Source organism: Calonectris borealis, chromosome Z (genome assembly GCF_964195595.1).
Source record: "Calonectris borealis chromosome Z, bCalBor7.hap1.2, whole genome shotgun sequence".
In the NCBI taxonomy this organism is placed as follows: Eukaryota; Metazoa; Chordata; class Aves; order Procellariiformes; family Procellariidae; genus Calonectris; species Calonectris borealis.
In genome coordinates this window covers 62,608,291-62,634,396 of record NC_134352.1, presented here as the reverse complement: position 1 = coordinate 62,634,396, position 26,106 = coordinate 62,608,291, and positions in this window count along the sequence as shown.

Here is a 26,106-nt window from a genome sequence, read left to right as displayed (position 1 = left end):
CATTCATCAGTCATTTATTCCACTGCTTTCCTCCTTCTCCTGACCCCAGTGAGTTGCTTACTTCATACTTCTGTTTTGAAAAATTGTTTTCTGCACAGTAAGACCAACCTCCCCTGATCTGTATTTCTGTACAAACCATATCAGCATTGATTCAAGAAAGCAAGTGCATCAAAATAAAAGCTCGAGCTTATCTTCTCCAGTCCAGCTGCTGACCAAGGATTAGTGAATGCTTTTCAGGCCTTTGAAGCCATCAGTTCAAATTCTTTTTATACCAATTGCAAATGGTTACCTCAGAATCAGTATTTCATGGTAGCGTTATTATTTTTATGAAAGTTTAGTCCATCCTCCTGGTGAGCATATGTTAACTTTATTGTGGTATTTTAAGGCAGGCAGAAATGCTTGAAATCCATTATCCTGGGAAACCAAAGTGGCAGACAGGAATCTATGTTACATTTAGGTAACATCTTTCTATGGCCCCTTTTTAACCCTGTGGAGCAGCTCACAGCCTTTATTCTTTGCATCCTCCCAGGATCTGTTGGTGATAGCAAGCAATAGCACTCTGTTATTCTAAAGGGAGAGTAAGTGATTTGCGTGGGATCTGGGAAATGCAGCAGATCAGGGAATTAAGTCTTAAAAAAGCAAAAACCCAGCTGAGCATCAGACCCACAGGACAGGTTGTCCTCACTGCACCGAGAGGGGGATGTAGGAGCAGGCAAAACCACAACTTGGTCAAATCGTTCTGGTGATGGAGAGCCTGGGGTAATGGTGGGAGGCAGAGGAACAGGGTGTCCAATGCGGGGTATGGTGCTTGCATCCTCATCCAAGTATCTCAGCCCTTGAGAGGGTGTGGGAGTTTAGTGTTTATTTAGGAGATGAGCAAGGTTTGGTGTCTTGGGAAGACGTGGTTCTCCTTCAGCTGTCAGAAAGGAGAAGTGTGGAAATGACTAGCATGCCAGTGCCTGACAGCGGGGATTTAGGGAGCCATTAGTTATTGCTCTGACTTGCTGTTTTTCCAAAGGCACCTGTCAGACCCAGCTGACACTTCAAGCACAGAAAAATATTTGGCACTAGCCGTTCCTTGTGAACGTGTTTTATATGGTCCCTTTTCACACACTTGCTTGGTTCTCATGAGGTTTTGTTTTAGCAAAAGTTTTCACCTTTTTTCTCTGCAATAACCAGCAGACTGAGCTAAGGCACTATGTGCAGGCCTTGCTGTTTTGACCCTGTTTTCCACCATCCCCCTGGACCAAGGATTAAGGCTATTAACGAGATATCTACATTTAAATACTGCAGCTAACTGCTCCAATTCCTGCCTGCTAGCTAGGGAGCTTGGTCAGGCCCTGTTCCTCTGTCAGCGGCCCTGTGACCTGTGCAAACCGACTGCGTGAGCTTTTCATTGCCCACCTACTCTTTGTTGAGATTATCTCTGAGAGGAGAGAAGTCTGGCCTGGCACATGAACTTATGCATCTGCTCTACTGCCAGGTCCGCTTCTCTCCATGGTACTGCTGGGACTTTTCCCTCACTTAACCTGTAATTTTTAACATACACAATAATTTTTAACTGTTTCCTCAAACTCTTTTTCCTTTTGAGGCGGCATAAAGGATCTCTGGTCCTTTTTTATTGTTGGTTTTTTTATTATTATTATTGTTCTTTTTAGCTTTGCCAGTCCTTAAAAGTCCTCATTCCCTCTCCAAAACATTGCAGGAAGAAACAGAATATAGTTCTGCTTTACAGATAGAAATTTAAGTAGTTGCAAAGGTATCGGAGAGCAGTGGTGGGGTTCAAATTCTGTAAATCCTGAAAATCTCTATCCTAAAAAAAAACATTAGCTAATACTGAGAGTCCTATCGCTGCTTTTAGCTTCCCAGTAGAAGCTGGGAGAACTGCTATTTGTGTTGACTATCTTTCTGCAGGAGGCCTCCATGAGCTCTGGCAATCCCAGTCTAAGTCTACCTGGGATTATGCAGGTTCCTTTTCTAAATCAGACTGAAATGCTACTTCTGGACATTGCTCCTCTGACTGTTCTGTCCAGAAAAGCAGTTACACTTTCCTAAAATTGTATCTGATTTGCCGATTGGATGCTTGAAGTTGCAGATAAGATCTGTGGTTTTTTGTAGGGCAGGAAGATGTTTGTGAGGTCCCTTTTGGAAAACACAATCCTTGGTTTAGATCAGTTGCAGTTAATAATGACTTTCCTTAAAAAAGGCATAACTGATTTCGCATTAAAGACCTTTTCTCTATTTTAACCATCCTAGTGGTAGCTCTACTTGGCCGATGATTCCCTGAGAAAGAAACTCCTTCAGTTTCTGCTTTTAAGACAGAGGAATAATTCTTGAGTCATGATGAGTAGGATGGTAGGGTTCCTTCAGCCCTAGCTTGTTTTTATTATCAGCTTCTTGACTCCCCAGTGCCCTCAAACTCTTCCCTAACTGCATGGATGACCTGTTCTTCCTAGGGTTGTCAGCTTGATGAGATCCACATGTGATCTGTTTTTAAAAAAATGAGTATTTTAATACCTCTGCTACAATCCCTAACTGCTTATTTTTGTAATAACTTTAGTTCTTATATTCCTTTAGTGAGGAGCAAGTGAGCATTGCAAGTCCTCTATTTCATTTCTTTATTATCTTGCTTTTTTCCTCCAACAATATCATCAGTCCCCCTAAAGCTTGCACCCAGCTTAAAATGAAGATATTGTCTTGCAGACTGGTAGTCTAGTCACTTTTCTTCTGAGGTGTTGCATGTTGCTCTTAAAAGAAAGCCTCTGGCCTGTTCTCCTCTTCATTCATGTGTTGTATCTCCTGCTAGCACCGTCCAGCTTTGCAAATTTAACATTTGTGACTTTGCATTGCCTTGGCTTCTTTGTTCCCAGGCCCGCAGGCTTGTGCATGGGATCCCTCTGGTCTTTTGAGCTCTGCTTTCTTGGCCTTGCCAGCTCACTCTAATGATGCAGAATGATGCACCTCACTGGGAATATACCGCTTTCTTGGCCACTGAAGCTTCTAGTGCAAGTAACGGCAGTGTGAGGGTTACGTGTGCAAATATGTTTTCTTAATATGTTCTAATGTTCTTTAGCAAAAAAAGAGCATATTGGCAGTAGATGAAGCAACAACTTCAGAATGAATGCATTAAACATAAAAAGTCACTGAAGGTTTTCTCTGTCAAAAGTAAAGCACAAAATTTACATGGGCTGTGTAAATATACAAAGCAAGAACACTGCAGGCAAATGTTTACAAGACACATGTTTAGCCAATATCGTTGTGTTCCAGCAGAAAGCAGAAATGCCAAATGAGAAGTCCTGGGTGGTCATTTATTTTGTCAGATGCTGCGAGCTGTGGAACAACATTAAGTGACTAGTGTTCGTGCTGGGCTGCTGTTAAAGATAGGTAATGCACCCATCAAATACTTGAATAGCAGCTTTATGGTTTTCTTGTTAGCTGATGTCCATATCATTCCCCTTGCCCGAGATTTCAATACCCACATAGTTATGTCTCATGCACAGATCTTCTATTTCACCAACTATTATTTCAGGGAAGGTTGTCTTGTTGCGTGAGAACCAAAATCACTGCCATCCTCACTTAGCAGTGAAACCTTCTCAGCTCTGTTTTCCATGGCTTCACCTGATGATTGCCATCACTCCCATCAGCACACCCTACATCAGGATTAGTGTCAAGATGGGGACTTATTCCAATCACCCAGAAGAAACTCAGGCCACGTGCTATTCCACGCTTTGCCTGCCTTGCAGATTTGGTCTTCCATGGTTACAGCCTTGACAAGCTTCTACTGAGTTTCTTTTCCTAGTAAAGAAAGTGCCTGTAGCATTTAAGATTTTTGAACATCTTTGGTGTATTCCTTAGGATCTTCTGACCTTGGTGGCAGCCAAGTAGTATTTCCCACTGGGGCCTCCTCTAGCAACGTGTGCTTGAGATATCATGGTGTGGCAAGGGCTTGCTAGGCACATCCTCTAGAAAATGAAGGGATTTTATCAGCAAACTTTTCTCCACCGTTGAGCTGTAGGTCCCATAACAAAAAAGTTGAAGAGGCAGGATGCGAAGTCTGGCCTTGCTCAGGGACAGGGCAGTCCCATCAGTCTAAGAGCATGAAGACTTGGGACTATGGCAGTCAGGAGCTATTGCAAGTGGAAAGTGTCTGGAGCAGTAGTGCCTGCAACAAGAACCACGCTTTCAGTGCTTTAAAGTCTCCCGCACTGTTTAAGCTGTTTCCAAGGGGTAACACATTGCAGACTAAGTGTGTTTTGTAACAGCCAATATTAAATTCTGACTTATTTCACAGATAGATAGGCAGTTAGTGATACAGTTTTGCCTTAAACTGTGAGAGATCTCTAAGATGGAGAGACTTTGGCCAAGACGTGGTAATTTGTATTTATTTACTCTTCCTCTTCCTGAATCTCTCAAAGTAGATGTGGCTGTTCTTGACTCCACCTACCATAGCATCTGGGTGCAAGAGTTCTTGGGAGAAGCAGGATGGCCATCTGAAAGGATGTCCATGTTTCTAGCTAACCAAATGGAAATCACTGACTCCGCAGATGCTCCAATGCTGTACAGCGGTATGAGGGAATGAGATTCCTGTAACAGCTCTGACTGTCCCCCATTCCCTCTGCAAAAGCTTCTCTATTTGAAATGTCAACCAAATATGACTGCAAAACAGAAGCTGCCTAACTTGCTGCAGGTTTTATGGGAAAAGTACATCCGCCTGCAGAGGAAAAGGCAACAGATCCAACTGGTCTCATTCTGCACCTGGCTGGTCAGTGAGCTCCTGAGTGTTGCCAGGAGCCCAGGTCGTGGGTGCCGCTCCTTCAGCAGAGCAACTGGAAGTGGAGGGGGTGAGGCACCTGCAGGAAAGGAGGCTTTGCAACGTCTGCTGTGTGTGGAGCAGCTGCTGGACCCGAGCTCAGGCCCATTCCCACACTGTCTACACGTACCACCGCTGCTGCAGAGTTTTTCTAGGCTCCCTCTGTGCTCAACAAGGAGGGCAACTCAGCTGGGCTGCAGCATCTGCTGCACGTCCCTATTTCTCTCTGTTCCTATCTCATTTTGGTGCAAAACCCCCTAGGTGAAATGAATCTGAACTTTGGCCATTAGGGTAGCAAGCTTGAACCCTTCACACTGCAGAGAGGCATGTTTGCATCTCGCTGCCTGGAGGAGCGGTCATCAGGCCACGGCACAGTGGAAGTGTCTTCCCTCCTCTTCTGGGCAGGTCTTTGATGGCAATGCCGTCAGTTTGTAGTGACACCTGGTGACACACCTTAGGGGAGCATGTGTACTGATGGGGGCCTGCGGTGTCTCAGACCCGAGGCAGGTGCTGGACTATAAGAGACATGAAAGCTTAAAAACCTGGAGAAGTTTACTGGTTAAAAAACCGGGCACTCATTGGATTAGGTAAAGATCTGAGGATTGTGTTCTGGACACAGTTCTGCCTAATTTCCACTCTGAGTGCTTATGTCCTTATGTGGACTCTCCTCAGAGAGTTTCAAGGGTAAATATATAAGAAAGGAAGTTATGTGTCAAAGCCAACGGGTGAAGCTGACTGTTCCAGCTGGGGTAGCGTTGAACTGTCCTATGTGGCTTCCCTTCCCTCCTCTCCCTTGCTTTCCACATTTCTTACATCACCTCTTTCTTTCCTGCAGCTATAATTGACAGAGATTGACTGAGAAAGAAATACCTTTTTTTCCGCAGCCATAAAAATAGTTTCCTTGGTTTTATTAGCAGTGCATGAATGTGAGTTTAGCCTCCTCTCCAAAGTAGACAATGAGCAGGAAGTACTCAATTTGGCAATGCATTTGGGGTTAGAAACATTGCTGCTTTCAAAACATTTCACCAGAGTCATTAATTAAGTGCTAGAACAGAGAACTTCAACCAAACAAAACCAGGGGAAATTACATTTCTCTTTCCTGACCTATATAAAAAACATTTGTGTTTAAATCATATTGAAAGCTTTAAAGGGCCCTCTCTCCCAGTGGAACATGCAGAAAACGTAAATGTCCTGCAATAGGATTGTTGCTCACTATAACTTAGTAGGATTTGGCTGTGTTTCCTCTTCTTTGTAAATATTTAGTGACAGTGTTTATGGGATCAGAGTCTAAACAAGGATAGCACAGATACGGAATTTCATTTTTCAGATCCGAGAGCATGGACCGGGCAACTTTCTCTTAACGGGTAGGTTTATTCCATCTGAGAACAAGGACAAATCCATCCCATTCCTGTTCAGTCCCAATGACTAGTGTCGTGATTAACTCTAAAGGCTTGCTTGAATATGTACAGTCCAAATATACAAAATTACTGGGGCAATAGCTTAAGGTTTAGCAGAGTCTGAGAGAATTGGGTAAAAAACATATCAGAGAGTTGAAGTGTCAGAGTATTCCCTGTCTCTATTATTGACTGTGATTCATTAATCGAAGTCAGAGGAGAGATGATCTGGCTTTCATTTAATGTGTAAATGGACCGTACCTATCCAAATAAGGGAAAAGTCTCAGCACGTTGTATTTCACAGCAACTGCTGCTGCACTCCTGGATCCGTGTGCATGTGCTGGCCTGTCTTGGCTCCGTATGGTGTCCCTTTATCAGGGAGACCAGCTTCATCTTCCCCCTGCTCCGGGTGTGCACAGAAGGAGCAGCGGGCTCCCCCGCTGCTGTGTGTGCAGTGGGGCTCCTTGGAGCAGGGGTGGGGGAAATGGCACTGGAGCACACGGCTGCTTTACTGGGGTCTGGGAAGAAGCCCCCTTAGTAACTCTAAGCTCTGTTGTCCTCTGCAGTGACAGTTGACCACATGGATGTTCATGTGGTCATCCAAACACCATTCCAGTGTTTCTGCCCCAAAATACTGCATGCTCCCTTTCACTTCCAAATCTCCACTGTCTGATTGGCTTTATCCGATGCACCTCGAGCTACCATCGCAATTGGCTCTCTGCCTCCATCCCCTCCACATGCTGCTGCAGATGTGCAAGATACACGTTGCCTAAAGAACTGACTGCCGCCTCCTCTGCCCATGGACTGGAATTGCTGCAGCTGCTGTGTGTGATGTTAGTTCTTGAACAAATTGGGACTAGGAACTGCTGCTCTATTGCTTTCTTCCATTACCCTTCTTTATTCTACTCTAACAAATTTTTCATTACCGTTTCTGTGTCCTAGACGGGTGATCTCTGGCAGCAGCTGCTTTTCTCATATGAGACAATTTGTTCTTTTGCTCTGTTTTCATTGATTACTCATCTCTGTATATAGCCTCCTTCATGAGTCACTTCTTTGCCTACCTACCTGAAACCAGCATGGTATGCTATCCATCCGTTCCTTGTTTGGCGGCAATTACCAGCCTTTTATTGCTGGACTTTTCTCTCAAGGACTCCTCCTAATGCCAGCATACTTCATTAATTTCTAATTTTGCAAACCACAAATTGTGACATAGCTGCAGGAGCTGGAAATAGAACAACTACATACCCTCTCCTAGAAGTACACATATGGAGTTGAAGGGAACTAAGGCTGAAGTTGCCAGCAACTCCCTTATAACTGCTTTCCACGAACATTTAACCAGCCAGATTTTGCTGTCACATATATTTGTTTATTTCAAAATTGTTCAGGTGGACTCAGTGGATGGCAGTTTGTTGTATAGATAGAGCAGGACATTGCTTAAGACAGGAAAAGCCTAAATTCTTCAAATCTTCTCACTGCTGCTCTAGCACGGTGGCATGAGGTCCTTGACATAAACTTGATCATGCTTTTACAGATTTCTCCACAATTTTGTCTGGCCAACCTAATTACAGGTCATTTTCTCACATGAATCTCTCTTAGTGGTAGTCTGAGAAATGGAACTTAAAATGCTGAAATCTATTGCTAGTGTGTTACAGGCAATTTTATAAATATCTGATATTAATTTTGGTATTAACTCTGGGACAATGTAAACTTGAAATGAAATAACGAATAGTTGTAATTTGTGTGTCTTGGACTGAAGATACCTAAAATTATCATTATTCTTTGCAAGTGGAATGAATACCAAGCAGGTCTAGGACATAGGAATAACCATGCAGGATTAATGATATGAACAGCATGTCTTGCGTCCCTGAAACGAAGCTCAATATGATCTCAATTGACCTTTCCGTCTTCTCATCTGAAGGAGACCAAGGGAGATTGTTTGTTTCTGTCCTTCCCCTGGAGGTTTTTTTTCAATATTAGAAGAGAAAGTGCAAACTTCCTCTGTTCCTTTGTCACCTTGATCCCAGCAGGGAAGAGTACACTCTGTGAAAAGATGATAAAGCCAGTCTTTGGCTATTCAACTAATCTCTCTGGTATACCTTCCAACATAAATGGAAGTATGTTTTGCAACAGACAGCACAAGTCCACTCGCAAATGAATTCAGCCATTAAATTCATCGTACATAGGTCATGACTGCTGCAAATCGGAGCTGAGTTCAAGCCGCCTACCTCAGACGGGCAGCTGAGCACCCCGCACCCGGGGCCCTGAGCGGTCTGGTCTCTCTGGGCATTGGCGAGAATGGTCATGGGTCCATGCCGGGGGGTCCAGAAAGTCTATCTTGTTTCCCTAGCCGCTGGGTTACGAGTTATTTATCTGATCTTTCAGGACTTGTAAAGCCACCCATAGCACTCCAGGATATATTGTTTCCCTGGCATGCTCTATTATATTGGAAATGCTGGTTATTAAGGGGAAAAACAGCTTTTTTATCATGAAAATTATAAAAAAACAGGTCCTTTTTTGATCCTCTGCCATTCAGATTGCATGCAGCTCTTTGTTCTCATCTAGATACAATAACTATTGCCATCATTTTAGTACCATTTAGTATTTTTCTTGGTTCTAGTATTTCTTAAATATCACAGTCTCATGACGTGCTTTATAAAAAAACAACCGAAGAAAGGTCTTCCAAAATGTCCCGTACATTCAACTAAATGTTGATGTGCCTTTTCTATTAATATGTACTTTCCATCCTGAAACACCATCATATAAATCAGTGCTTCAGCCAGCTGAAGTAAGTGTCTGTCTTGGGACACAATTTCCAAGCAGTCCTTCTCTGTACATTCCAACCTTCATTTAATCCAGGTTTATCTCAGCTTTGCCTTAGCTGATTGGGAACAGGTTTAAGCTAAAGTGGACAAAGGCACTCTTAAACTGGAGCAAGAGAGTATCACAGAGTATCACATTAGCTAGCCTGAATGGGTGCGAAGTCTGTGTGTAGAAATCTTCTTTATTAATGTTTGTCTTTGACATCTCTTTTCCTTTTTAATGAGCCTTTCCCTGCTCCCATGTTTGTCTTCTTTCTGTTGCCCAATGCCTGTGGCAGAATTAATGTGATTGGGGTCTCAAACTTCAGAAAAAGCTATATATAGTCAAAATTTTAGTCCTTTTAACAGCAATGAAAACTTGTCAGAGGGCAGTTCTCCCCCTTGTTGAGAGGATGCATGATGACATCTTTATCCCTGAGCATCAACAGAAGTGGCCGTGGGGGCTTGGGAGCTGGGCCCCTTCCAGCACTGAGCAGAGGACAATGCCCTGCTGAGATGGGGCTTTCGGCTGTAGTGGCACTCACCCCTCTCACTGCTCAGCGGTGTTGTCTACACCATGGTACAGTGGTGTTGCAGCAAGCCCGGAGTGTGCTGGCTGCTCTCACTGCAGAAAGCTCTGCCAGCTGCAGCTGGACCACTTCCCTGGTGGGAGAGGGGCCCTTCCCACTGGGAGGGAGAAGTGCTGTGTCGCCTGCTGTTTGCCGAAGTGGGCTGCTGCTCATGGCGGGCCACCCTCGCCGGAAACAGAGACATGGGACATAATACAGGGCATAGCAAATGAAGTCTGAATTTCATAAACAGCGGAAAAGGAGTAACAGGGCAGACAGGGGAAGGCTTAAAGCAAATTTTCATGTTCATGCTTGGCAAAAGTAATAGCAGCGTTTGAATGGGAGGCTGTGCTGCTTTTTGCTAATGGGTTTCCTTTGCAGGAGTTACATTTCACGGCATGATGGTAAAATACGGGTCTTGGCATCACCGTGCCCATGAGAAAGTTAAGCTTTAGCAATGAACTCATCAGGAGACCCCAGTGACCTGTGCAGTGAATGTGCTGGATGGGAGACTCTCTAGTGCCCTATTGCTTTTAGTACAGCAATAAGCTCTTGCTTTCTTCTTCACGGGGAATCCAATAGTTGTAAGAAGAGCTGCCCACAAGGTTCACTCAACCATTTTTGAGGGAAAGAAAAAATTTTGCTGGGAATTTTGGGTTTTCTTTGAAAAAAATCAATAAAACTTTGTTTTTCATTTCTTTCTTTCCATTTTTCTTGCAGAAAGATAAAGAAGGGAGTATGAAAAAAAACCCCAAAGCTCGTGAAAAGCTGACAATATTTGGACAATGCCAAATAAAGTAACAAAATTTGCAAAAGTAACAAAAAAAAAAAGGAATCCTTTTTTTCTGAACTCCATTCCCATTCCCAGTTGATGCTGAATTATCACATTTCTTTGAGAGTGTTCAAAGAAGAATTTTCCATTTCTTTCGATCGTGCTGTGGAGCAGGCAGTCCCAGTGCTGACAGGGCAGCCTGCTTGCCCAGCTCCAGTGCAGGGATGTGTGCTCTGCTGCTCCCTGCTCCTTTGGGTTAAAAAGGTTGTGAAAACAACTGTCAGAAAATTAGCCTAGCTTACTGCCAGGGTTGGATTTTTGAACTAGTGACACAGGATCTGCAATTTATTGTCAGTCTTCTGTGTTCTTCTGGATATTGCCCAGCGATTATATTTTATAACTAGGTCAAAAATATGCATGGGTAATTTAATAGTCACTTGGAAATTGCCAAATATCTTAACTGGTCTGTCCAGCACAGCAGTCCGGAGTGGAGAGGCCAGCACCTCACCCTTGGAAGGAAGAGGGAGAAATAAATCCATAATGGGCGGTCCGGAAACAGCCAGCCAGCTGGGAAGCTTCTGATTAACCCGTTACCAAATACGTGGTTGTTGCTACAATATAGTCCTTTTTTTTTTCCCCCAATTCATATGAAATATCTTACTATATAATATTATTGTGAACATTCTCATTATTCATGTATATTTGTATCATATTATACATATGATCAGTGATCAGTGATATCTTCTGGTCATGCCTTCTGTAGGCTAATTAATGCTGGGAAATCTAGGATTCCTAGTATATGATTGGAGTTATTATGCATTAATGATTAGGTAGATAGTAATTAGCAATTTAATAGCAAACATTTTTCTCAGAACCCAGTTGTGCATGTACGGTGCTAAATGCATGTTGGGTGATAATTTACAGCAGTTCTCACTGCACTCCATTAGAGTCCACAGAAATGCTCCCTGCTTTGAAAATTTGCCCACTTAGCTGTGTACCTGGGAAAATGATCTGCGGCAATTTTAGGCGTGCTTTTTTGAAGATCAGAGGATTGTTACTTGCAGAAGCAACAGTTACCAAATCTCTCTTTTGTTAGCAAAGGAAAACTATTTTGCTTTTGGTTACTGTGTTCAGCCTCTGTAAGACAGCTGTTGCTGAGTTTGAAATGGACCCCTCAGAAAGCTTCCCACCACTGTGGACAAGGGAGTTATAAGGCATTACAGAGGCAGTGGCTTCTTTGTTTTTAATTCCTCTTTTAATATCTTGTTGCTACCATAAATGTTGTTTTCCATTCTGAAGACTTACAAGCTCAGTGCAGTTGGGCTACGTTTACAGAGAAAGCTGCATTTAGAGATCCTGAGGACGAGAGCAGGGCATGCCTGTAAAATGTTCTCTTGAAACAGGTAGGAAGCCCTGACATGCTCCAGCAATCAGCGAGAAGTCTGTTGACTGATTTAAAAGCAACTTGATTGAACTGTGAAGAGCATGAGTCACAGATCACGATGACCGATGCATAACAGCCTTTCAATTATTTGAACGTTAGTCTCCAGTTTAAAGTAAGTTGAAGAAACTGGATCACCCTGTTTATTTGGATAATGAAATCTTTCTGTTATCCCTTCCCCTGGCACCACTGGTGCTTGGGTGAAAGTCTGGCTTCACAGAAGCCAACGACACAGTCCCCGTTGATTTGGATGGAAACAAGCCTGCACACCTCAGTATTTACTCTGGTTTCTCAGTTCTCTGTTCCTTCGCCTGCATTTTCAGAGCTCTTTTCTGGCTTCTCCTTGCATCACACCCATGATAAGCCCAGCACCTTGGTGTTTCTTTCGAAACATGCTCTTAAATGAACCTTCTTAAAAAAAGGAAGGCAACCCCCAGTGGCTTCCTTTGCTGGGAGAGGAGGTGTCTCTCCAAGGGATGGGGAGATGCCGGTGTGTGCTACCAGCTGCTCTTCAGCAAAGGCTTCAGCTGGAAAAGGCAAAAGCCATCAGCTTTCTACCCCATGCCCGTGCCAGTGGCTGGAGCATGGTCCTCTCTTCCCAGGTGATGTTTTGGGGTGGCACGAAAAGGGCTGGTATTTCAATACATGTTTTGTGCCTAAGTGCGTTTTATTGACTCTGTACAGGACAGTGCTGCAGATCTTCAACTGGTTGTATTCAGCTCCATTTTCTCTGTTTGTACAGGTTTCACAGGACTGTCAGCACTAGGGAACCTCAGATTGCACATCCATTCAAAGCAGGTTGGCTTTATGTGTTGAGACAATTTTGCTTTACTCAGACTGGAATTCAGTTGTTTTGTTTCCATTAAACTAGATGAAATACTATTTCTTCTTACTCTTCTAGCCCACTCATTGTTGGGTTTTTGTCCCTTGCAGGCAAGGGAGGAATAGCTCTGTGGTTAAATAAGGAAAGGAGGTGTGTGGGTGGGTTGGTGACATACTGCAGCAAGGTGGAGATGTGCCAGTTACCAAACCCAGATCGTTAGGGAGTCCACCACAATGTCCCTAATATTACTGCCCTGTTGTTCTTACATTGCATGACCCATCCATAGATTGCAGAGTGAGGTCAGAGGACCATTTATTTCCATCTTTATGAGTAACCTAAAAGTCACTTTATGCTGATGTTAAGGTGCTGCTGCTTCAAGAAATGGTTCTTCCTTCTCCATTGCCTCATTTCCTCTGCACTGTATTTGTACCACTCCCTGTCAGACTGGATTTGAGACCTGGTTTGTTGGAAAACAAAGCTTTCGGTTTACTCCCAGTTACTTTTCTGCCAGATCAGCTCCCTGTTCTCTCTACCGGCATAGCCACAGGCTGGGTAGCTTTGGCACACGGAAGAGGTGGGAACATTGGGTCAGATCCACCCCTTTCTGCAGGAGCCAGACTGCAGCAGCGCAGTGCCCCCGGGTGCAGGGGAAGCTCTGGGCTGAGCCGGCAGAGCAGGGGCCATGCTCTACGGCTCTTCCACTGGCCCCACTGCTGCACCCACACCCACGCTGCTGTTGGGGTTTGGCCCTACAAGGGGACTCCTGCGCCTGTGCAGGCCCAAGCTAAAAAGGCAGCCCCTTCCCCCAGCACAGCGAGTGTGCCTATGGGTTGTGGTTTAATCCCAGCCGGCAACTAAGCCCCAAACAGCCGCTCACTCACTCCCCCCCAGTGGGATGGTGGGGAGAATCAGAAGACTAAAAGTGAGAAAACTCGTGGGTTGAGACAAAGACAGTTTAATAGGGAAAGCAAAAGCCACACACGCAAGCAAAGCAAACCAAGGAATTCATTCACTGCTTCCCATCGGCAGGCAGGTGTTCAGCCATCTCCAGGAAAGCAGGGCTCCATCACACCTAACGGTTACTTGGGAAGGCAAAACGCCATCACTCTGAACGTCCCCCGTTCCTTCTTCTTCCTCCAGCTTTATATGCTGAGCATGACGTCATATGGTATGGAATACCTCGTTTGTTGGGTTAGCTGTCCTGGCTATGCTCCTTCCCAGCTTCTTGTGCACCTGGCAGAGCATGGAAAGTGAAAAGTCCTTTGCTGCATAAACACTACTTAGCAACAACTAAAACATCAGTGTGTTATCAACATCATTCTCATACTAAATCCAAAACACAGCACTGTACCAGCTGCTAGGAAGAAAATTAATTCTATCCCAGCCGAAACCAGGACAGAGAGGCAACAGGCGCGGGGAACTGGGTGCTGCCGGTCAGTACAACAGACCCCCTGGTCCCTGCTAAATGCTGGCTCCGTGGTGGGGCAGAGCTAAGATATATCAGCCAGTGGGCCAGGGTACCTCGGGCATTTTCTCTGATTCTCTTTTGCCTATGTATACCACAGTGCTGGGTTTGCCTTATGCAAGATAAAGCATTGCAAAGACTTTTTTTCTTCACAGTCAGGATTTTGTCTGTGCCATTGTGATTGTAATTGCTCTACTGAGCTAAAGTATTGAACTGTGGTCTTTAATTACATGAAAACCATTTACATTAGCAAATACCTGACACCTGTGAATTAATTGCTATGAACTGAAAATTATTTAGAGGGTCCCTGTGAATGTCATGTTGTAGGTTTATATTACTTAAGCCTCCGGAGCATACTGAGTTCACAGCTGCATTGTTACTTAAACCCGTTCAGATAATGCCTCTTGTTCTTCAAAACATGGAACTAAACACGAAATGCCCTGGGCAGCCTGCTTCATGGTATTTCTGTGTGCATGTGTTTGCAACAGGTGCCCTCTTTACAACTGAATCCCCCCATCCTCCCCATGCTGTCCCATATCCTCTTCCCATCCCATGGATCCCGCTGCAGCACCAGCTGTGGCAATCATGCCCACGTGGAAAGCAAGAGGAAAGGAGCCATGTCAAACCCCCGTCTTCCCCCCCAGCCCCGGGCAGGGACATGCATGCATGCTGTGCCCGAGCTGAGCACCCCATCGAGCACTCCAGGGTGTGGGGTGCAGGATCCAGTGCCAGCTGGAAAGGCAAGCTTGTTTGCTTGTATTATGTATTCAATATTTTGCAAACAAAACCAAATGTATTCCCACAGGATTAGCTTAGTACAAACTGTGCGACAGTGCACACTAATCTCTTTTAAAAACCGCTATTCGAAGTAGAGATGGGGCCCAGGGTGCCTGAGAACCCTGCCTGTGGCTTGCAGGGAAACTTGGTATTTTTCATTACCTTTAGCTAGTCAATACAGATGCCATCCCGTGCACCTTTTCAGTCATTTCCAGCAGAGAGTCTTCGCCATCACATAGATTGGATTATTCTCTGAATGGGAAAAATAAATCCCCTAAAATGGCATTATTACAAAAGAGATTTTTCAAAAAAACTTTTAATTTCCTTTCTACATAGCCATAGGCCAAATAAACACACACACACACACATCTGCTATGCTTAAAGATAGGAAAGGGCTTAGAGGTTTCGAAACAGAGGCATAGCCCTGCAGGAAAAAAGAAAATAAAAAAGAAAAAATCCCAGGAGAATAGAACTTGTAGAATTCCAGTGTCAGGGGTTATTAGTTTTCCTATATTCCCATATCTTTCAAAAGTAGAGTTCAGGATTGAAAAATCTTTCACAGATGCAAAATTATCTAATAAATTTCACCTAAAAATGTTACAACATTATTTACAATTTCTATATAAGCAGCTAGAAACTAGGATTTCCCTAACTATGATTACCCTAACTTTTGAGGAAAGCTTATTACGTGTTTAAATTGTAGGTGGCAAAAGCAACGCACAGAAAATTTATGTGTTTCCCTTCAGCCTCTCATGCCCTGTGTGCAAGTGGTCCCTTGTCCTTTCCCCTTACCCTTCATTTTGCCCTCTTTTCAGCTCTTGAGCTCTGAGCCATCCTTACCTTTCCTACAGCTGTGTAAGTTATGTCTTCTCTGACATCATTAAGAAATAAAAAACCCAATTGCCTATTGTGTAATAATCCAACATTTTAAATTTACACTAAAAACATTCAAATAAAAAACATTGATTGTCTACATCCTTTTTTACCACTTTGCTTAATATCAGTGACCTAGGAACTCCTGTTTTATGATCTTGTTTTTTAATTTAGTCTTTTTATTGCCAGCTTGTTAAAGCTGTGGATTTCTTCTAGTTCCTGATGCCACATATTAGTCTGAAAACCTTGTTCCCTTACAGTGATGTCTTTCTATGCCTCACTGTTCCTATGAAGCATACTGCTGCTGTTAATTTTATTTGTGTTTTTTTTTAGTTTTCCAGTCAAGCCTGGAGAGCTGTGCTTTGCTTGTGGTCCAGTTGTGCAAGGACTGTGCACACCTGGCTGACGGCTCCTGAAGTGCTGTGCTGCTGCTTCTGCCGCTTGTTGGCCTGGCTGTAAAACTGGAAGGAAGGGAAGAGGGATATTCACTGGGAGCTGGTCTGCAGATGGGTTTTTCATACTGATAGAAACAAAGAGGTGACAATAAAGTCATGTCAAGTGAAGCAAACATTTTGCTTTGCCTCAGCAGAAAATATTTCTTGTTTCTTTTCCTTTAAAAACATAACCTTTAGATAAACACCTAAACAAAGCATTTCTGTGAAGTCAAAGAGGTTCATTTACAGGATGTTGAGATTAAACATTTACTGCTCAAGAAAGAGTTGTCTGAGCCAAAACAATTAAATTAATTAAATGTATAGTTTTCTGAATGTTTCACAGAGTATGATTATGTATTTATACCCTTCTATCAAAAGTTCCTCCTCCTTTCCTCCTGTTTCATGGGAAGAAAAATGGAAATTCATTTCACAAGTATGGCAGAGAGAGTGTGGGCAACTAGTGCCAAGTCCCAGGGGGTTGGCAGAAGCAAGAATCGCCTTCAGCTCCCTGCTCAGACCGGGACTGTAATGCCAATGAAGCGGTTTGGTTCTTTACCAGGATCATAGGTGTAGTTCTGATCTCTGTGAAACCTTTGGGGATGCGGTCTGTATGGATGATGCGCTTTGCATGGCCAAGGCAACCCTAGCACCACTGACGGCACCGTTGCAAGCTTGCCGTCCAGGACAGGCTCACCCTGCATTTCTGCCTTGTTTCAGAGGGAAAATGATAGCTGTTGCAGATGACTGCTGGTCCCCTCCCATGCCCCTCACCTCCAACCCCAAAGTTTAGTGGTTAGTAAAGCAGAGGGGAAAAATTTGTAATTGATTCTGCCCTTTCCCGTTGCTCATGGTGGATCAAAGCCTGCGCTCTCGGTCCAGGGAGATCCCCTATGGAAATCAGTGGGGTGTTCACATAAGGGCTTCAGGAGTCTAAGAGTGACCCTCTGCCTCCAGACTAAAGAAAATAAATTCTAAGTGGCAGTTCAGAAAAGGGAGTTGAGGGTGAAATTCTGATGTCTGTGAAGCACAGCTCGTGGTGAATAAGGAACAAGTTATTCCCAATGTGCAGTTATGAATGTTTGTACCAGAAATGTGATTCTAAGGATTGCAAACAGTATCACAAACTGCCACCACACTGTCCAGTCAACAGTAGCTCATGAAGTATCCCAGAAAAACCTACAACTCCTGCTTGAGTTGCCCCCTGTCTTTGTTAACACAGAGTCGCCTCTTGGTTTAAAGACACTGCATGGCTTTTAAACATGAGGGTCTTGTACAAAAAAAAAAGTTACGGGGTGTGTGGTTTGGCATTCTGTGGCCTGGGTTGCCCAAAAGGTAAGCCTATGAACCTCTCTTTATGTGTATATGTTTAAAGTAAACAGATTTCTAAATGCTTATTTTTAAAATTTATACTTACATATAAATTTATAACTATAACTATATAAAAATAAAAAGTGTACTCTACATTTATACTAAATGTAACTACCTTGCACCTGGCCTGTAAATTTGCCCAAATTACAGATTTTTTTAATGGACAATTTACACTGGCATCGCTCACTGGGAATGAGATACGTGCTAGCTAAGTGGAAGCCATGTTCATGGTGATTTATGTTAGTCCTCTAAGCAAAACTTCTTACAGGATCTCAAGAGGCAGCACATTATTTGTGGTCCCCAGCAAAAATCCTATCTGATATCAGTAGAAAAATTCCAGTGGGCTTCAGATCGGATTATCAAAAACCTCTCTGAGTTGCATTTTTGACCTTTCTCTGTTCTTAAGAAAAAGCTGGATAGAAAAATCAGGCAAGGATAAAGGAGCTTTTGGAAAATGTGACATTCTCATCAAAGGGATTGGGATGACTGCTGAGCTTTGACCGCAGCGTGAGGTGAGTCCTGAGCTGTGGCTCTGCTGTGCGAGGCACGTCCTGGCTTTGCAGGCTGTCCTGCTGCTGCCTCCTACCATCCCTGTGCCTCACAGGCTCTGCAAAAGACGCTGCTGCTGCAGTGCCCGGCCTGGGCAAAGAGAGGAAGCGGGGGAGGCAGCCTGTGTTTTGCCTGTCCCAGGATCTCACCCCCCCAGCCCTGACTCTCACAACAGGAAGGTTTGCCTCCTTTTCCCTTCTGCTCTACTTTGGGCAGCAAAAATGGCTGTGGTATCTGCAAACAGGCACTATGGCCAGTGCCAAGTTTTTTGTGGGTTTCAGAGCAAAGCCGAGCTTTAAGGCAGGATTCAAAGAAAGATGAGGAGATAATGCCATGGCTAGTTACTTAGGGAAGTTATCCGGCAGAAAGGAAAACATGGAAGAGCGAGCAAAAGTTTTGGTTTGAAAATACTCTCCTGGAGGCAGGAGTCAGCAAGCAAGAGGTGGATGAGACTTGGGGTAGAGCACAAGGGGCTTTAAAGCTGAAGTGAGGCACGTATTCTGGATTTGGCAGGCAAGGACTAGCCCGTGGAGGTGGCTTAACATAAATAAACAACTGGGGAATGATCTTCACAGCAGTGTTATGAAGGTGGGACGTGGCTTCGTTTGGCAATGCTGGAGGAAAAGGCATTGCTCTTGTCATTGCTCTCCTCCAGAGAGGAGCTGGCAAACAGCATAGTTTGGTCGTGGTGTGGGTGTCCGGATGACATGGGCAGTGCCTTAGGCAGGTTGGGTGCAGCCAGCTGGAAGATTTTGAAGTGCTCTGGACATGTGGGCTGAGCAGTGTCTCCAGGTTGAAGGTGTTGCTTTCGGCTACATGAGGCTTCAAGCAGGACTGGAGCTGCTCTTCATAGTGACCACAGACACACCTGGGAGAGAGAGGACTTGAGAGGACAAGTAAGAGCTCAAGTGCTCAGATTAAGCTTCACCTGACCACTGCTTATGACAGCAGGTATCACAGAGAGGCTTTAAAAGAAACTTGAGCTTGACAGGAGTCCTAAATTAGGGATGAGCAAATGGACAGAAATATAAACTGCCATGAGTCTCTTCCCAAGCCTCAAACCAACCAACCATTGACTTTTATTGTTTCCTTTGCCTTTCCACTTCCTTGATTTTTGTAGCACTCCAAATGGAAATGTCAAAGGCTGGTTTTCTAGTGTTTCCAAGAAAGATAAAATCGGAAAAACTACCAAAATTAGCTTTGTTAATATTCTTGGCATGATTTTCCAGATTGACTTCTAGACTAAAAAGTGATTTTGATCTAGACATTTGTATACCTTCCAAACATCTGGACTTCTTGAAGTCAGCTCAACTTTCAATACAACCGTCTACTTTGGTTGTATTTCCTGTTGTACTATTAAAAGAACCGCAAAAATATTTAAGCGGTGGAGGAACAGGCTTATGGGGAAATTTTCCAGGAACAAAATACATGCACTTGGCTAGGTATGATTAAAGAGAAGGCGATGAGGATTGTCTTCTAGTCATCCTGTCCCCTCAGAAGGAAAAGAAAGCATCTGTGGGGCAAACCCAGTATGTAATTAGAAGTAATGGAGTCCTGCTAAGGCTCAGGCTGTGGCTCCTGGTTCCACTCTGGTTCATGAAGTGTTTACTTGCGGTCTGCGGAGAGCTGGCAGGATGTCTCTGACTCCTTTCTTTCCATGCTTTCTATTTCTTGTCTGGGGAGAGCAGCTGGAAATTGCTTTATATGTTCATTATAAGCTGCAGCTACAGTGGAAGAAGATCAGCTAGATCATCTGTGACTGCAGGTAATAGTCATCAGCACTTCCTATGTGCCTAGTAATAATAATTTCATAAGGAAGTGGAGACATAGGAGTGAGATAGTGTGTTGGAAGGAGCAGAGAGAGAGGAGCATGATCAGCAAATTGGGCATTATTATGAACTAGAAAAAAATAATATGAAGTGTGCAGAGGACGGGGCACTGGAGGGCCTGAGAACTGCATCATGAGAAGGTGTTGGAGATGCTGAAAGGCGCTCTCTCAGCCAGGTTTTTTGGCAGGCCAAAGCACATGTTTTTTCTGTGTTATTTCCAGTGTATCTTGAGTAAGCAGGAAATCCTTCTGATATCAATAGCAGAAATGGAGAAAGGGTAGTGGGAAGCTGAATGGCTGGAAAGAAAAAAAGAGGGGGGGACAAGAAAGATCAGGGCTCTCATCTGACCAGGTGACCATTGATCATGACACTAAAAATGATGAATCTGCTGTGCAGCTGTGACTTCTCTCACTGTTGTGCACACTCTCGTTCAAGTGTCCTTTTCTCAGGTGTCCATGGAGAAATCAATATTCTGCTCCTCAGAGCAGGTGGTGGATCTCCAATGACTTATTGGTCAGATGTTGATAAACTGGGATGGTTGCACACCAAGGAATTTCTTTCTGAGTGGTTGTGTGGACTTGTGAATGATTCCTCTCCATAGTAAAGAACCATATTGAACAGAGGTTGTAATCCCTTACTGGCCAAAGCTGAATCAATATTTCTTTTCCTTTTATAAATTGTCTGATCTAATGAAAATCTTAAAATAATCAGGTATCAAAGAAGCTATATGTAGTTGCTGTTCAGAAGACACCATGGGGGTGCAGCTTGTGTAAAACCCAAAAAGAATGGTTAATATAGTCTGCATATGGAACAAGAACTTTTGCTGAAAAGAAGGGATTAGAAAAATTCACAGTTCCTGTGGCCAGCAACGTACTTGATTTTTGGCCATATTTGTTTCTCACTGGTTGCCTGAAGTACATACTTTGTATCTGGTCTGTGTGATGCTCCATGTATTTATGGTACTACACAAATTTTGGGGACAAGGGTTCCTTTCTGTATAGGCAAATTATGTGCTCTTTTCATGTTGTAATTGGGACTTTGGCTTATTCTTTGGAACACATGTGTGCTTTGTGACTTGTTCTAAAGTTTAGGTTTTTCCATTTTATAGGGATCATAACTTGTGTAAGACTTTATTCATGGCCCAAGTAAAACAGGGGTCATACAAAATACTTTCTGTCTTTGATGATGTAATTATTCAATCGAAGCAGTGTTACTCATGGTATTACACATAGAGGTCCACACCATCCCAAATGTTTTGACAGTGCAGCTATGCAATTCGATAAATAGTAGTAAAGTGGATGCAGGTGTTTTCTGCACTCCTTTAAGCTTGCAGCAAAACTTTTATGTGGTCAAAGGCAGCAGACAGGTCTACAATGTCAACAGAACAGGGCAGGAAAATAGCTTTATCTTTTTCTCTGTAAAGCAAGGAAAGGAAGGAAAGTGATTTAGGAGTACCAGGACACTGGTCTTGAGCACATATCCCCAGATTGCACAACAGTCTTTCTCAAGTTCTCAGGGAACTGGCAAATTTTGCGTAAGGACACAGGGCAATTTAACATCCTTTTGGGAATCAGAGGGCAGGCTGTATTGCTGGTGTAGACATAGCCATATTCAGCATACTAATATGCTGAAGAGCGTACTGAAACAGGTATGAGTTTACCTTTGAGATTTTAAATACTGCCTAATCGTAAATACAGGTAGCCAGAACAGGAATGATAGGTAGACCAAGACTGCCAGGTGGAGTGGTGGAGGAGCAGATATAATGCAATTATAGCGAAGTTCAGAAAAATAAAAGAAATGAAATTAGATGCTGCTTGCAATGTGTTAATTACCCGTGATGAGGAATATGTCTGAAATTGTATACTTGGAAAATTATTATGAACTAGAAAGAAAAATATGATACTCAAAATTTTCCCTGAATTTTTACCTCATTTCAAATATATTGACCCAGCCTTCATCTAGTAGCTCTGACATCTTGAGAATTACTTGAGAATTTGGCTCGTTAATTTGACTTGATTCTTTCATTATTCTGGATCTTGTTTTTTTCTGGTTGTTGGTGAAAAGTAGGCTGAAAAAATATGATGTGGTAGTATTTTTAACCCTTTTAATCTGACAGTGCTCACGTATGTGGATGTTTGCATATATGTGTGTGTGTTTATATATCCATACACATAAGTAAAGGTATACTACTACTATTTGGAAGCAATCAACAACAATGCAACTGTGGTAGCACTGTCTTGAAAAACAGAGCATGCTGAATGTTTGCTGCAGAATGTTTTTAATGTGAGTTGTAATGTATAGTAGGTTGTAAAGGTTTTGAACTGCAGACAGGGAAATATTTAGATCTACAAAAAGCGTCGCTTGTCAGCACATATTTAACTGTCTCTTTGGGCATTGAAATTTCTTCTTAAAATATTCTCTAAGCTCATCAGGTTGCTGTCTAATCCAGAGGTGCCCAGTATCCATACACATCAAGGCTGACACCCATAAATTTTCCCATGGTCCTAACAGCTACACCCAAGCATAGACTTATGCACTTCATCTCATAATTTAGATATACAATCCAAAAACATTTTGAAATGCCCTGCTCACCTAAACTCCACTGGCATCTCGCTTTTTAATGGAGGCTTTCCTAGATGCCTCATGTTTTGCTTCTTTTCATTCCCAATGTGCCCCAACTTTGGCAAGGCAGAGAAATTTAAAACTGAACTGATACCCAAGCTTACTGAAGCAAAGAACCATGTGTCTTTGCAAACAGAAGAGCTTAGTCCAGAAAGTGTTCCTTCATGCTAGGCATGCCTAACTTGCATCAAAAGGATTAATGTTCTCATAAAAAAGGGTTGCAGCAACTACTTATGCAAGAAAACAATAAGTGAGTGATGGAGGGAGGTATGCACATGGAGGAGGGTATGGCTATCGGATCAGAGGGAAGACACTAGGATCCTGATTCTGCTCCCAAAATTGTTTATACATTTCAAATCAAATTACTGGATGCAGTAGCGAGGTGGTGATGGGTCATCGGCCTCACAGGTGAGTCATCCTAACTCTGTGATCCCATGCACAGCCCATGTACTAGTCCAGAGCTAAGTATCTTGAAATGAAAAGAGCTGAAAAAAATCTGAGATACCCTGAACTGAAATCCTGAGACTGACTTCATAAGAGCCAGGTCTCCACACAGGTTCAAGAGCTCCAAATCTTAGGAATATCTTTCCATGAAAACTGGTTTTGCTTCTTCCATTCTCAGCTATAATCTTCTGAGAACAGTGTCCATAGCTTAGAGGACAAAATAATATTGAGGAAAAATTTCTGTGCATTGCAGCTACTTTGTAATGTGATTTTAGCACCTGGGGACAGGGAGGAAAGCCAGACTGATGTAGTCAGCCAGCTCTCCTCAAGGCAATTGACATTTACTGCCCACAGTTTAAGACCTGCTCTACTACTTGGTGGTTTTCTCCAAAGGGGTGAACGCAGAGGAAAGATACGATACGTAGGTAACTTGCTGTAACTCATTAATGAAACAGTGTGGGCATAGTCACTAGAGAAACAAAGATTTGCAATGAGGATGGCTGCAGATTTATGCCTTCTTTTGATGTGACATCTCCTCTACCACTGGAACAGGCAAAGATACTTTTAAAAGTGAGGATGACTGTAAATGGGTGCATTGCTACACACTTGGCAAAAGATGAACGTGGAAGGCTTCTGGGTTTTTGTTTTTAGTGTTTCCCCACCACCACCAATAGAACAACGTTGGTGTTTAAATGATGATCCCCCTTGGCCTGCCTTCAATAGCAACACGTATGTAAAGGCACTGCTGCATGGTGCTTCTGCAGGCTAAGCTGTAGGAAATGAGTAAGAAACATCTCTCCCCCGTAGCACCATGTAAAAATCAAGGTTTTGTGGCTAAAGGGATTAATAAAAAGTGTGGTTGCATACAGTGATCTGGATACATAATACCAACTGACTGCACTTTGGAGGCTCCTTTGGGCCTTGTAAAAAGTGTTTCCAGAGAGGCACAAGTGTCTTTTAATCAAACTTGAAGAATTCTCAAAACTGGCCTCGGGTCAGAATCAACCTAAAGGAACACACTTAGCTTCAACAGCACCATAGAGTAACCTGAATCTCCCTGATGACCATTAAATGATCTCCAGCAGCCTTGTCAGCTGATCCCAAACAGAACCAGCTTGCTGGGAGTACCAAACCTTTTGGCCAAGTAACAGCTTGTTTCTTTACAAAGGCCTTGGGAAAACCCAGGGAAAGAAATTGTTCATAGAAAAAAACACAGGCCAATTCATTTGGAAAGATTTTGCCATACATGCTTTTTGCTTCTTAATATTTCTAAAATTATTTGTTTTAGAAACACAAACTTTATTTTATACTGCTAGATTTACAGAAAAACAATTACTTTCTTTTCTTCTTAGTGTGATAAACATGTAATTATCAAATCAAGACCTAACTCTAGATACAGCAGAACAAATAGGATGTTCATGTGTCTTGCATGCGCAGTCAGAACTCATTTACAAGACTAATTAGCAAAAGACAATGAATGCTAGCTGGAAGCTAGGCCCAAAGGTAATTTTAAGTCACCTTGGAGGTTCCTTGAGCATTTTGTGCAGCGTGAGCTTGGGTCTGCAACCTCAGATCCCCAGGAATACATGGGTGCTGCCCACAGGCTCTGCTACACTGAACATCTCACCAGACAGTAAAAGATTCAGGTTTTCAAATTCACCTTGTTGTCTTAAAATGCAGAAAACATCTTCACTGAATTTTAAAAGCACCCTAGCAGATGGGTGCCATTAATCCTAAATTGTAGTCCAAATTAGTGACTGCCATATTTGTAAGCCCTGCTAGATACTCCCTGCATCTTCAGACACCAAAATGTCTTTGAAAATCTGGCTTAGATTCTGCACAGCAGCTCCTAATTGTGAAGGCTGGCAGATCTCTTAGGAACACTGCAGGCATTTTGAATGTTAGGAGAATTTTATAAAAAAATTTGGCAAGTCTTGTTTTTGAGACTAAGTTGCCTCTGTTTTGTTACAGAATACTATGAAAAGTGTAATTTGCAGCTCCAAAAGTTTGAACAAGAGGAGTTAAACTTTGGCTAATTACTGCCCTCACTCATATAGACCATGAGTTAACCTTGCAACCTGAACTTGGTCTTTGGATTCTCCTCCAATCTTACCTCTAACATTAGCAGGTGTCTTGGCTACAAATACATCAATGTTAATTTTTTGCCAGCAGGTTCAAGGGAGGTGATTCTGCCCCTCTACTCTGCTCTGGTGAGACCCCACCTGGAGTACTCCGTCCAGCGCTGGAGTCCTCAGCACAAGAAAGACATGGACCTGTTGGAGTGGATCCAGAGGAGGGCCACAAAAACGATCAGGGGGATGGAACACCTCTCCTATGAAGAAAGGCTGAGAGAGTTGGGGTTGTTCGGCCTAGAGAAGAGGGAGAGACCTAATTGCAGCCTTCCAGTACTTAAAGGGGGCTTATAAGAAAGATGGGGGCAGACTTTTTAGTAGGGCCTGTTGCGATAGGACAAGGGGTAATGGTTTTAAACTAAAAGAGGGTAGATTCAGATTAGATATAAGGAAGACATTTTTTATGATGAAGGTGGTGAAACACTGAACAGGTTGCCCAGAAGAGGTGGTAGATGCCCCATCCCCGGAAACATTCAAGGTCAGGTTGGATGGGGCTCTGAGCAACCTGATCTAGTTGAAGATGTCCCTGCCCACGGCAGGGGAGTTGGACTAGATGACCTTTAAAGGTCCCTTCCAACCCAAAATATTCTATGATTCTATGATTCTATGGTTCTAATGAATGTATACTAATTGTACTTGTTATTTAATACTACTAGACTGGAGACTGTTTTCAGTTAAATCACTATACTACCAAAGGATTCCAGGGGATATAGGGGACTAGAAGTGCTGACAAATTTATTTGCAAGAAATTCACCTACTAGTTGCACAAGATACTTCAGTTTTACAGCCTGATACCCACCACTCTAGCTCTGATACAGTGTTATCTATCTGATTATTTCCCCTTGCCTTTCTGTGTGAGCCAGGATCCTCTCCATCTTTGAATGTCCAAATTTCAGCCCCAGGTAGATATCATCTACTTGCTCTGCGTGTCTTGTCCCTTTCATTTTTCCGAGGAGGTTCAGAAGAAAGGCACAGGCTAAAATCATGCTGACTGGACTGAAGCAAG